At 40.9% G+C, this 13,090-nt stretch overlaps 1 long non-coding RNA gene across 1 annotated transcript; it reads left to right on the top strand.

Annotated features, from left to right (window-relative positions):
* Positions 1-6: 6 nt before the first annotated feature.
* Positions 7-12,110, top strand: LOC102772236. Its single transcript, XR_436142.2, has 5 exons — positions 7-77; positions 4,901-5,025; positions 7,380-7,472; positions 11,153-11,254; positions 12,083-12,110. It is a non-coding gene; the product is annotated as an uncharacterized LOC102772236 (long non-coding RNA).
* Positions 12,111-13,090: the final 980 nt, after the last annotated feature.

The following is a 13,090-nucleotide window of genomic DNA, read 5'->3' as shown; positions in this document are numbered from 1 at the left end:
GGCCGCCTGCCTGCGGGCACCGGTGCCCGAGGCCTCCCCTGCACTGTCAGCCTGGCCCCTGGGAGCGCCCGCCCTTGGTAATTGGAAGGGGGCACAGCTGTTTCCCCACCTTGCGCTCTGACGTCCTACAGAAGCCACCGGGGAACACGGGGGAGAAATCACAGTGGGAAAGTTGGATGTGCTGAGGGGGAAAGGTTTCTAACCGTGTGAGGCTTTAATTCGTCTAGAGTCGCTCTGAGTGTAGGGTGTGAACGTGGTTTCCCCTCTGCCCCCCTAGGGGGGTTTAGCTGCAAGGCCTAACAGCGGTTCTCAACCTGTGGGCCGCGACCCCTTTGGCGGTAGAACGACCCTTTCACAGGGGTCGCCTAAGACCATCCTGCATATCAGATATTTACATGACGATCCCTAACAGTAGCAACATTACAATTATGAAGTAGCAATGAAAATAATTTTATGGTTGGGTCACAACATGAGGAACTGTATTTAAAGGTCCAGAAGGTTGAGAGCCACTGCGAGAAATGGGGGGGCGGGGGGTGCGGAGGGATGCGCAGGCCCACGGAGGAGACTGCAGTCCTTGAACAAGCAGAGGACTTTAGGCTCTTGTTGGGGGCAATGCCAGGCTGTGGCCAGAGCCCTCAGCTAGAGTTTGCAGTGGTTTTAACAGTCATCCGAGAAAAGTCAGCTGGGTTATGAGCCGCCTAGAGGAGTTACAACACCCTAAGCACCTAGAGCGGTGCTTATTAGCATTAGTCCTGTACACGTGCGTGCTGTTGGGTGTTTTAAGATGTCACCTGTGTGCACATAGGATTATGTAAAGGCCGAAACTGGCGTGCATACAGTAAAGACTAACAGCGTGGAGAGTTTAGCAGAAAACACTAATGCTTAACACTCAGGTTTGTTCTCAAACTATGTTACCCGTGTAAGGTCAAGACTAGTGTAGCAAAATGTGATTTGGAATATGCCGTGAGATCAGTGGACTTTTTGACTCTATTTGACTTCAATTCCTAAAATGAATAAGCCTCCAGCCTTCCTGTAAAGAAAAATACATCAGAAATACCATCTCACTCGTGCATTTTAAGAACCGTTCACTGAGAGCACCCACTATGTGCCAGATAGAAAGATAGACCAAGTGTAGCTCTTTGCATTCAACACATTCACAATCCAATAATAATTACTATTAGTTATCAAGAATTATGGGCCAGGCATTGTACTAAGTGCACTAATCACAATATTTCATTTAATCTGTGGTTTCAACAGTGAGTTAGGGGTTATAGCTCCCATTTCCAAAATTAGGCAACTAAGATTCAGAATCATTTCCAAGACCACACAAGAAAGTTGCAGAATTTGGTTTCAAACTCAGGCCAGTCTGAAATTGAGGCCCACACTCTTACCACGGCTAGCCCTGTGCAAACGAACACAGCTCACTTCGTGTTGTTCTGGCGGCTTGGACAAAGTGTTCTGTGGGAATTCAGGCAGTGAGCAACACACTCAGCTGGAGGAGTGAGGAAGGTGCCACGTTCAAGAGATGTTTGAGCTGAGCCTAAAGGATGGATGGGACTTTGCAAGTACAGGAGATGAGAACAGTTTTCCAGGCAGAGAGAACCATGTGCAAAGACAGGGACCTCAAAGAACAGTGTGGAGTTGGGCCCCCTGAGTGGTTCTGAGTGGAGTATAAGTGCTCAAGGCGAGGCAGAAACAGGAAGTTTTGTCCCCCACATGGTGTGGGAGTCCCTGGAAGTGTCCGAGCTGAGGGGTGCTACAATCAGTGTTATAGACTCAGCCCTACGGGCAGTCTTGCAGGTAGATTGGAAGGGGACAGGACTGAACACAGGACCACCAGTGAAAGGAGCATTTGCAGTATTTTAAGTGAGAGGTGAAGAAAGCCAGAAGGAGGCAGTGGCATCAGGGAAAGAAGCAAAGGTGTTCAAGGGTAATTCCAATTTCTTGTTCGGCATAAGGTTTCTTTTCCGCGTGGGGAGCTATATGGCAAGCAGATAACAGCTAGTGTCGACTTTCTTTCTAGCTGTAGCCTGATCAGTCTTATAGGCTGAAGGCAGGAACCGTAAATATCCTAGAATGTTGGGACCAGAAGAGGCATTTTCTTACTAATGAGGAAAGTCAGGGCCTGTGAAGTGAAATGAGTTGTCTAAATAACCCAGTGGCAGGCAGAGCTAGCATGGGAGCCCACCACATGTGCATTCGACATTTAAATATTCATTACATGCTTACTGTGTTCCAGCAACAGAGAGATGGGTTGGTGATAGAATGGTAACAAAAGCTGGCTCATTCCCTGCCCTCGCAGAGCTCTGTACGTTCTGGTGGAGGAAGCAGACTTTGATCACATAATCACACAAATACCAACAGTCAGTGGTCTCAGGTTCTTAGGGGGATCTAACTTAGTCTAGGGAAGCTTTTTGGAGACAGGGATGCCTGGACTAAATCCAAAGGATGAATAGAATTTAATCAAGAGAAGAGCTGGAGGGACAAGCATTCAAACGGAGGGAACAGCATGTGAAAAGTTCCATTGGTATGAAAGACATGACTGGAGCAGAGCTACCTGGAGAGAGTTGTTCCAGGTATTTTTAGGGGCTAAGTAGCTCTAGTTGGACAGGCTACAGGAGTCAGAAAAGCCTCTGACAGGTGCCAAACTATGTTAGATAAATTTTATGCTAGCTAGACACACTGAGTTGATTTTGGCAATTGTGTTTTATGATAGATGGGTATTATATGTTAATGAAAGAAATTTCTCAAACCCTAGAAGTTTCTGAGTACATGTCTACATCGGCAAACCTTGAATAAATTTTGAGGCTGTGTAAGTTTTTAACTCTGATTTCTGGGAGCTTTAACCAGTACAAAGAAGAAGAGATGACGTGGAAGTAAACACACAGTTATAAACAGTAAGCAATTTACCGTTGCAAGGATTAATTGTGCAAAGTAATCTATTGTTTACGTTTTTGTTGTATGCAATTTTTTCTTCTCTCATTGAGAAAAACATTAGCATAGCTACTGAGTTGTCTTCCCGGGCAAGTGGTGGCTGAGGCAGACTGGTTCTTGTGGTGAAGGTGACTGAGTTAAGGACAAGGGGAAAGAAGCAGTCTCCTTTCAGAAACAGGCCTGTGCTGAACGCAGAGTGACTTGAGATGGGAAAATAGTCAAGCAACAGCCATGAATTTAGGCCCTTAAATTGCAAAGAAAACTGTTTAAAATGAATGGTCAAGGAGTGGCAACCACCCAGCCTGGGCAAATCGCGATGACAGCACTCTTAATGCAACTCAGGCTTGTCACTCTCACTCGGAATTCTCACATTCCGTGAAAGTCACCTTCCAGCTGCCGGGGCCCCTCCATCTCTTCCACGTTCTCTGCCCAGGGTTTGGAAGGAATGGAATTTTCCATTGCTTCGCCTCACTGTGGCTCACAGGAAGCGGTACAAAGATGAAGACCCCCTTCGCTTCATGTCTCTAACCTAGAAATTGATCTAAGTCGTGAGGGAAATTTCCTTCCAATCACAACTTGGCACGTGATGGAAATAGCTCTGGCCTAGGGAAATCAAGCCTTAGCTAAGATGGAATACGGATGAACATGGGCAGTGGACTGGCACCCTATACTGGCATAACCTCTATGTGCATTTCAGTTATTGATTATGCATTATGTGTCTACACTGAGATAGACCGTTGTCAGACAAAGGTGAAAAGACCAATATACATGCAAAGAGCTATGCAGTGGCTGAATAATGGCATCTAAAGATATTGGCTCCTAATCCCTGGAACCCATAAATGCTACCTTCTATGGTTACCTTAGATGTGTTCAGTTGAAGACCTTGAGGTGGCATGACTGTCCTGGATTATCAGGTTGGGCCCTCAATGCAAGCACAAGAGTCTGTATAAGAGATTGGACAGTCAGACAAGGGGCAGCAATGTTATCACAGAGGCAAGATTAGAGCAGTGTTGCTACAAACCCAGCAATACGAGGACCACCAGAGACAAGGAACAGATTTTCCCCGAAGAGCCTCTGGAATCAGTGTGGCCCTGCCAACTCCTTGAGTCCGGCCCAGGGATACCGATTTCAGACTTCTAGCTTCCAGCTCCATGAGTGAATACAGTTCTGTAGTTCTAAGCCACCCAGTCTGTGGTAATCTGTCACAGCAGCCACAGGAAACTAATACAAATGATAACCTTAAAAGTTTTACTAGGAACGAACAAAGAGTGGTAGAAAGGCTTCACAGAAGACCTGATGTTTTAGCTCCTTCCAGAAGGAAGATTAAAGATTGACCCTGAGAAAGAGTCTGCCCCCCCCCCCCAATGGGTTTAGGAACCTGAAGATGTAAACTCACTGGGATAGGAGAGAACTTCACAATCCAGAGAATTATTTTTCTTTTACTTGATAAGCACCATCAGATGCACTTTAAATTATATTCTCACTTTATCCTAACAGCATTTGATAGATGAAGACACTAAATCACCATAGTTGGGTAACTTATTCAGGTGAACAGTGTGGGGTGGACTCGAAACCCGCTGTGTAGCTATGCATCCATGCCCTGGACCACTGCACCTTCCCGCCTTCCTATTTGGCCTGAGCGGTAGCCCTAGGTGGGGGATCTCAGGTGAGGTTGGAGCAGCAGGAGTGGTACCATCATAAAGGGTCCTGTAAGGCTGTGTGCATAGGGTTAGGGCACAATGGAGCCAGAGAAGGAATTTGGCAAATGTGATCCAGTTGTTGCTTTAGAAAGGTCACTTTTCATGGCTGAATGTAGGATAAATTACAGGAGGGTGAGTGCAGGGAGAGAGGAATATGGAGTCTGATGCACTAGGCAGTCCAGGGGAGGGATGTGGCTGGCATGAACAAGGGCAGTGACGGGGTGATGGAGAGGAGGGATATGGATTTGAGAACTTTTCATTAACAGGACTTGGGGACCAAAGTGCATGAAGAGGAAGAAGAAGGGGAACTATGAGCCATGAGAAAATATGGTGACAGCTGACATCACCTCCATCCAATCCCTCCAATTCATTTCCTCCCACCTTTTATCCTGTGAGTATTCCTCAAACAAGATCTTGTTATTTCTTCCACCTCTATGTTTCCAATTTAACCCCCCTTTATTTCCGTTCCTAAACCCCACCCACCCTTATGGTCTTACTCATAATAGCAGTAATATTTTGAGATAGCCAAGAGTCACTCACTGGGCTCTGTGTTTCATTTTATAGCCCTTGCCCTTACCGCCCCCATTCAGTAGCATTGACTCACAAAGAAATGATATTTATGTGTTAGATTCTGAAACATTTTCCGAGTGACTGAAGTTCTGAAAAGACTGATACAGTTTTGATGCGTGGTGATACTTTAATATTAATGATTTGTTACACTGGGAATGTTTGACCGAGCCCCTAGACTTTCTTGTTGGTCTTTTGCGGGGGAGGTATATTATGGTTATTTTCCTGATCATGGAATCATAGGTGTTGGCTGGCAATGCTGACGAGTGTCCTGTGTTGCTCTGCTGCCTCAGTAGCAAGCAGAGGTGTTCACTTGGACATAAAGAAACCTCTGCGTCAAGCTGAAGAGCAGCAAGAGCATCCCTAATGCATAATTTACAGACCTCACCCAGCCTCTCAGCCGCACTGCAGCATTTGCCTATAGAGGCAGAGTTACCATGGAAGGAGAAACTATTTATATCAGTGGGAGGAATACTGAAGCCCGAGAAAAGTACATACATAGCTATTTGAGAGTCAGTTTTATCATTTCTTAAACTACCAGCCATATCCTCTTGTATCGAGAGGGGGAAAAGGGAGACAGAGATTAAGAAGCAGAGCTTAGACTGGGTTTGTCCTCAGCATTCAGGAAATATAATAGTTCTAACTAGATACTAAAAATGGAATAAAAAGGCATCAAAAACACAAGGTCCTATTACTGACATTCTTGGTTCTCAACTAGACTTATAAGTTGTTGTTTTTTTAAATCTCTGTAAAGTCTTACTACCTTTTCCCCATTTAAATACACACACACACACACACACACACACACAAAAGGAGGTACTAAAATGTAACAAAGTTTAGAACTTGTGCATATTTCTATTTTGTTGAGAACAGGCTAAGTTTCTTATTTGGGGGAGGCCAGCTTAATCTAACAGCTGGAAGGAGGGGATGGACACAGAATTTGATTTTGTTACCAAAGGCTGATGGCTTTGGGCAACTTGCCTGGAGCCAGATTTTTGGTGTCTTATGCTCTCTCTAAAATCCTCTCTGATTTTATGTGAAAGCAGAAGAGTTCCATAAAAAGAAGAGATGGCCCTGACCAGTATGGCTCAGTTGTTTGAGCCTCATCCCACACAACAAAAGGTCGCTGGCTCCATTCTGGGTCAGGGTACATGTCCAGGTTGCAGGCTCAATCCCCAGTAGAGGGTGTGCAGGAGGCAGCCAATCAGTGTTTCTCACATAGATATTTTTCTCTCTCTCCAAGATCAATTAAAATATATTTTAAAATAAAGAAATCTATATATATAAAAGCCTAAGCTTCTGTTCAACTGGTAGCTATGATGTGCACTGACCACCAGGGGGCAGATGTTCAACGCAGGAGCTTCCGAGCTGCGGTGACTTGGCAACTGCGGTTCTCAGGTGATGCATCTGGAACCAGAGAGGTGGGAGCCCGATTCCAGGGTGCATCACCCAAGAACCACCCTCTTGCAATCCGAGACACCTCGGGGGTTGTCAGAGAGCAGGTTTTGGCCTGATCCCCACAGGCCAGGCCAAGGGACCCCCCATGAATCCATGCACCAGGCCTCTAGTATATTTATAAGTAAGTATGTTTATAAATAAACTAGTGACCTGGTGCACAAATTCATGCACATTGAAAGGAAATTAATTAGAAGGTAGCTGGTGGGGTGGGACTGGACAAGATGGGCTGGACATGCCCTGGAGCCAACCTCCTGTGGTCCCTCCCCGGCTGTAGCTGGGATAGCACCGCGGCTCAAAGGGCATCTGCTGAGTAAGCGGGATCCCTCTGGCAGGTGGGGTCCCTCGGCCTGGCCTTCGAGGATGGGGCTGAAACCGGCTCTCCCAACATCCCCCAGCTATGCACCCAGAATCAGGCTCCCTCCTCTTTGGTTTCAGGGTGCATCACCTGAGAACCGCCGCTGCCAAGTCACTGCAGCTCGGCAGCTCCTGCGTTGAATGTCTGCCCCCTGGTGGTCAGTGTGCATCATAGCTACGGGTCGGACAGACACTTAGCATATTTGCCTTTTATATAGAGAGACTATATAAATATATAAATAATTATACATAAATAAATAAAATAAATCATATTTAAAGCTGCAAAGCCTTAATCTACCTGTTTTATAGGTTTAATCTTTACATAAAGTTTGAATATATCACTATAGTTTATTTCTTTTCTAAAAGAGAAAGAACATACAGGAGAGAAAAAGACAATAGCTGTGACTTAAAGAAGAAGCCATATGAAAACCAAAAATGGTCAACTGTCAGCACCTAACTGTAAGCTATTATCACAACACTTAAAAAAGGATATTGGTTTGTTTGTTTTTTCTTAACATGAAATGTTTGAAATTTTTGGGAAATAGTTAAAATTTAAGGTAAATAGAATATCTTTTCTTAAGCTAGTAAAGAAAATTTGTTACTTTGCTTGATAACAAATGAATTTATGCAAGATGTTATCTTTAAATACAGCTAATTTAAGACTCAAAACAGTTACTTTTTAAATCCTCACCCAAGGATATATTTTTATTGATTTTTAGAGAGAGAAAAAGGATCAAACCCACAGCCTAGGTATGTGCCCTGACTGGGAATCGAACCTACCATCTTTTTTTGTGCATGGGAGTACGCTCCAACCAACAGAGCCACCCAGCCAGGGCATGACCTAAACAATTATTTTCAACTATTTTGAAAAATACACACAGGTCAAAGCTGTGGAGGAGAAGTCAAAGTTAAACTAGACCCATTTTATGTCCTCCAGGAATTTAGAATTTAGAAGAGGAAACAATGATATATACTTAGAAAGCTATAAAAATGTACTAGAATGGCCTGGCCAGTGTGGTTCAGTGGTTGAGCATTGACCCATGAACCAAGAGGTCACTGGTTCAATTCCCCATCAGGGCACATGCCCAGGTTTCGGACTTGATCCCCAGTAGGGGGCGTGCAGGAGTCAGGCAATCAATGATGTTTCTTTCTATCCCTCTCCCCCCAAATCAATAAAAGCATATTTTAAAAAAAAATGTACTGGAATGTAAGATTCCTCATGAAGACAAGGTGGCTAGGCTGTTTTGCTCCAGGCAATGCCTGAAGCAAGGTAGGTGTTCAATAAATATTGATGAATGGGTAACACAAGGCAGAGAATGTTGAGTCATATGGGAATTGTAAAAAAAAAAAACAACAACAAAAAAAGCCCTGGTCTGTGTGGCTCAGTTGGTTGTGTGTCCTTGGCCATGCACCAAAAGGTTGCTGGTTTGCAGTTGAGGCACTGATCGACGTTTCTCTCCCTTTCCCTTCCGCTCTCTAAAATCAGTAAAAACATATTAAAAAAAAATATTTGTAAGTGAAATTGCAATAGAAAGGACAGGTGACTTCAGCATCTTTGAAGTTATATACTTAAAGTTAATTAAGCAGTCAGGCCATGAACAGAGTCGCCTTTGCATTACGATAGTTTTTCAAATCCAAAAATTGCTTTGTCATCCTCTTCAAGTAAGATCCTGAACACATTGGGTAATTGAACACATTACTTGTTACACTGGGCTCCATGAAATGAATGTTAGACTAGATGACAGACATGCAAGGTCTTTTTGGATGGCTGGATGATTATATGGGTAATGATTACGTGAGTAGCCCATCAAAGCTCTGATTCATAGACAGTATAGCCTAGGAGAGAGACTTAACAGAAAGATGTTCGATAAATAATAGCAGGGGTGTTAGGCAGACATGACAAAACGTGTGAGGACAATACATTAATGACTGAGGTTTGGGAAACGGGGGGAAAAATATCATTAAGGTCATTTTAGTTTTACTGTTTTATTATTTAAACTGACTTGAACCAAAAAACTTGCCTTTGCCCACCCTGAATAATGCTAGACCTAGTTCACTTTGAAATCCTTTGGACTGTTTTCTCACAACTTTCTGAATAGTTGGCTAAATACACATAGTGGCTGTTTGTCTCGGGTGCTTTCTCACACTGAGCTCTTTACTAGATCTCGGCCTGCTACAGTTTCACCAGTTGGCAGCAAAATGAGACAAACACGAACAATATACTTCTTATATATAGAAAGCTAAGCTGACTAATCTTAAAGGGAATTTTTTTAAAAATCTGAAATTAGGACGTTTTCAAGGTTAGAATACTGCCTCTTTTTAAATGATGGAGGCTGTAGGTGGTACTCTTTTTATGTTCTAGGCACAATAAAAGTTGTGACTCCTCTGTGGATCCCACTGTCTTTTACATAAATTATTTTCTGAAATTTAGACACATGAATGCTAAGAATGGCATTACAATGGCATTACAGAGACTAATTGGAATTATTTCTTAATGCAGATTGTTGAGTCTTTAAATAGCCTCATGCTAAATGTTCAAAATCAAGACACCTTGATTTCCTTTAGTTCTTGGTCGTAGACATAAGTGCTTGTCCATGCCACTTAGTACATCAGACTACTAGGGATCAAGAAGTAGAAGGCCTCATGCAATTAAAGCTATTATTTCTTTAAAGGCATTTAAAAAATTCATTTCTGTTTTTACCACAATTTCATTATTTTTGGAAGAGAGATTAGGCATCTTTGCTAGTGTTATTAACATTACCATTTTAAGCAAGCATTTACTCATGTACTGTTATTGAATCCTAGTTTTTCTTTGATCATAAGTGATTTATTTATGTTACCCAGATTGCTAAGGTAACAAACTATGGAAAAAATTGATAAGGCTGCTGATTTTATTGTTCTATAAGCAATGTAGGAACTTGATGAAGTTTAGAAAACACGTATCAACCCAGTGATTGACAGTGTGAAGTTTTTGTTATAGATCCTTCTATACCATTATGAACATATAACTATTTTACAATAAAATTATATTATACATGCTGTTTTATAACCTGCTTTTTCTATTTAAAAATATGTTGTAAGTCTCTTTTCATTAAATTAAATGTGTTTCTACATCATTTTAATGACTTCATATTGTGATATTTTATGATATGCTATAATCTGTTTTAGTTCTTTATTGTTAGATACTATTAATGTCTGTTTTTTCTCTTATAATATTGAAATGAGCTTCTTTGTCAAATTAAATCTTTATTTACATTGTTGAATAATTCATTAATATAAACAATAAAAAATAAAGTACAAAATGAAAATCACATCACATATAATTGCACCATTCTTCATTTTTCAAATATATAGGGTGGGGCAAAAGTAGGTTTATGGTTGCTCATGTGGAAAATAATACTATAATTAGTAAATAATAGTACAAGAATAAACTGTGGTTCACATACTCACAATTGTAAATCTACCTTTGCCCTGTATATACTTTATGTGCCATACCTACACATCTGTTTAGATAGATAGCATACAAAATTTCATGCTGTTTCATCATCTACTTTTTCCCACATGTCATTGGCATCTTTTAGTATCATTAAACATGAACCTGTATCATCAATTTTCATGGCTCCATGGTCTTCTATTGCACCAGAATATAATTCATTTAACCAACCCCCAAAAACTTCAGGACCATTTGAAGTTTTTAAGTGTTCTAATAAACATCTTTTAAATAGTTGTTTAAGTAACTTTTATAAAGAAATTCTTCTCTTTGGGGGGAATGTTACATGTAGTACTATTTCCTGGAGCTTCACAAGGCGTATTCATGTATTAAGCACATATTTACTGAGCATCTACCAACTCTGTGAGGTGCTGGGATTAATATATTCAAGGCTTTGGAAATTCTTACAGTAAAAATGAAAGAAATCTCTTAAAATGTTTAAATTTAAGGTTTCCCAACTTGTATTCTATTTTGGTTTTTGGTCATGGAAATCTTTCCCTTTATGAAATAGAATATCACTTGTATTTCAAATGAGCATTTTTGTATTTCACTTGTCTTACTTGGAGCAGAATTTAGAAAATGCTAATCTAGTATCAGTCTTGTTGAAAACTACTAATTAAGTGCCTGTATCTTCCTATTACTTTTACAGGAACTCTGAAAAAAAATCTTGGGAATTATTTCGAGGAAAGATATGTTTTAGACATTTCAGAAGAATACATCTTTGATCTAAATTGTCAGATTAACTTCCAGAGTAAGTAGTATTTTGGTACAAATATTTTGGCGGGACACGGGATTTTATTTTGCTTTGTTGTTTTTTTTAAAAATAGTATTCATATCATTAGAACAAAAGAGCACTTGAACATAAGAGGAGAATGTGAGATATAGTTTCCAGCTCTTCAGTGGATTTGTTAGGGGAAAGGAGTGAATTTGCCCAGGGAAATAGAATAAACCGAGGAGGAGAGAATAAAAAAGAAAGATGAGATTATTAAAAGGAATTAAGGATGGAGGTTAGGAAGATTATAGAGCATAATGTGGAATAATTAAAATAAGACATTTCATATAAATAGAAGGATCCTGAGTCCCATTTATAATATGTAAAAACCAGCAAGAAAAAAAAATTGGGTGGGAGGGGGGAAATCCAATAAAATAATAGTGTTCGAATATGAGTGCTTCCCCCCCAACTCTAATTGTGTTTTTCATTTTTATTTTTAAAATGCATAATACAATTGAAAAAGAAATACTAAAGGATCAGACAAAATTAGGAGAAGAAAGGCTTATGGAGAAGGAGGAAGAGAGAGGTTGAGTCGAACAAAGGCAACACATAGATTAAAGTGAACAAGGGTAGGAGAAAGAACATCCCGTTTGTCCTGGAGGAGATCATTAATGGCACAAGTGCTGTGAAGTGGACAAAAGCTCGTCTGTAGTGGGGTCAGATGAGAGAACCGGAGAAGAATAATTTTTTTTTCCAGGACCTAGGAGCATAATAATTCACTGAGAGGTTCCCACCAGCCACTGTTACTTTGGTTTGGGTTTTATCATGTAGGGATTTTGCCTATATCACTTTTTTTTTTTTTTCCAGGAGCTGATAAATGAAAACCTGAAAAAAAAAAAAAAAAAGAAATCCTGTAAGTTTCTTTGCCCTTATATTTGAACTGAATAATAAAGACACGGTAAATTCTCTTTCTGAGCTGTGATAGAAACGCTACTGTATAGAAATCTTAATAATATGCTCTGTGTATACCATTTAAAAACAGGAGAAGCTGGTCATCCAGGTCATCTCAGGTGCCTTTTTTCCCCCTCAGTGATTTGTGTATATTTTATCCATAAAAGACAAGTTATTATGAAAGGATAGGGAATATAGGTTTAAGAAACTCAAAGAACAAAGTGCACTTTTTGCTGTGAGAATTTCTTAAAATTAAGTTCTTAAGACTCCCGCTGCTCACCTTTAAGCAAGCAACCTTGGAACTACTCCATGAAACCCGGTTAAAGGACGAACCAAAGAGTTTCCATATATGTATGTATATATTTTTTAAAGCAGATGAGAGAGGGAACATTTAAGTCTCCCGGTATCCATACTTATTAACTCAATTGAATGCCTGTGGTGGGTCTCACGGGAGCACACAGTAGCAGCCTCTTTGCATTACAACTCAGCCGGAAGCATTTATTCCCTTGTAATTAAGGCCAAGGGTGCCACCAGTGATGCGAATGGAAGCAATTATGTGGATTATTCAGTTCCCTCAACATGTCTCAAGAGTTTGTGTGTTTGTGGCTTTATGTTTGGGTGAAGTCCCTGTATTATATTTCTCTTGGTTCTCCCTGGCTCTGCAGGTCCAACCTCAGATAAGAACAATAGCAAACACTTCTGTGGCGCTTCCTCCATGCCTTAGGAGTATCCTAATTAAGTTAATAACAATGTACCTACCTATATAGTTTAAGTTTAAACATTTTGGCTCTCAAAAGAAATTTCAATCGTTGTACTGTTGATATTTGGCTCTGTTGACTAATGAGTTTGCCGACCACTGTGGTAGGGGCTTTAGATACATTGTCTTTGTCCATCTTTTCAAAACTCTGTGGGGGCAAAATGTGA

This window comes from Myotis davidii, unplaced genomic scaffold, assembly GCF_000327345.1.
Source record: "Myotis davidii unplaced genomic scaffold, ASM32734v1 scaffold362, whole genome shotgun sequence".
NCBI lineage: Eukaryota > Metazoa > Chordata > Mammalia > Chiroptera > Vespertilionidae > Myotis > Myotis davidii.
Note: the sequence above shows the minus strand (reverse complement) of the source record. Positions and strands in the feature narration are given on the sequence as shown.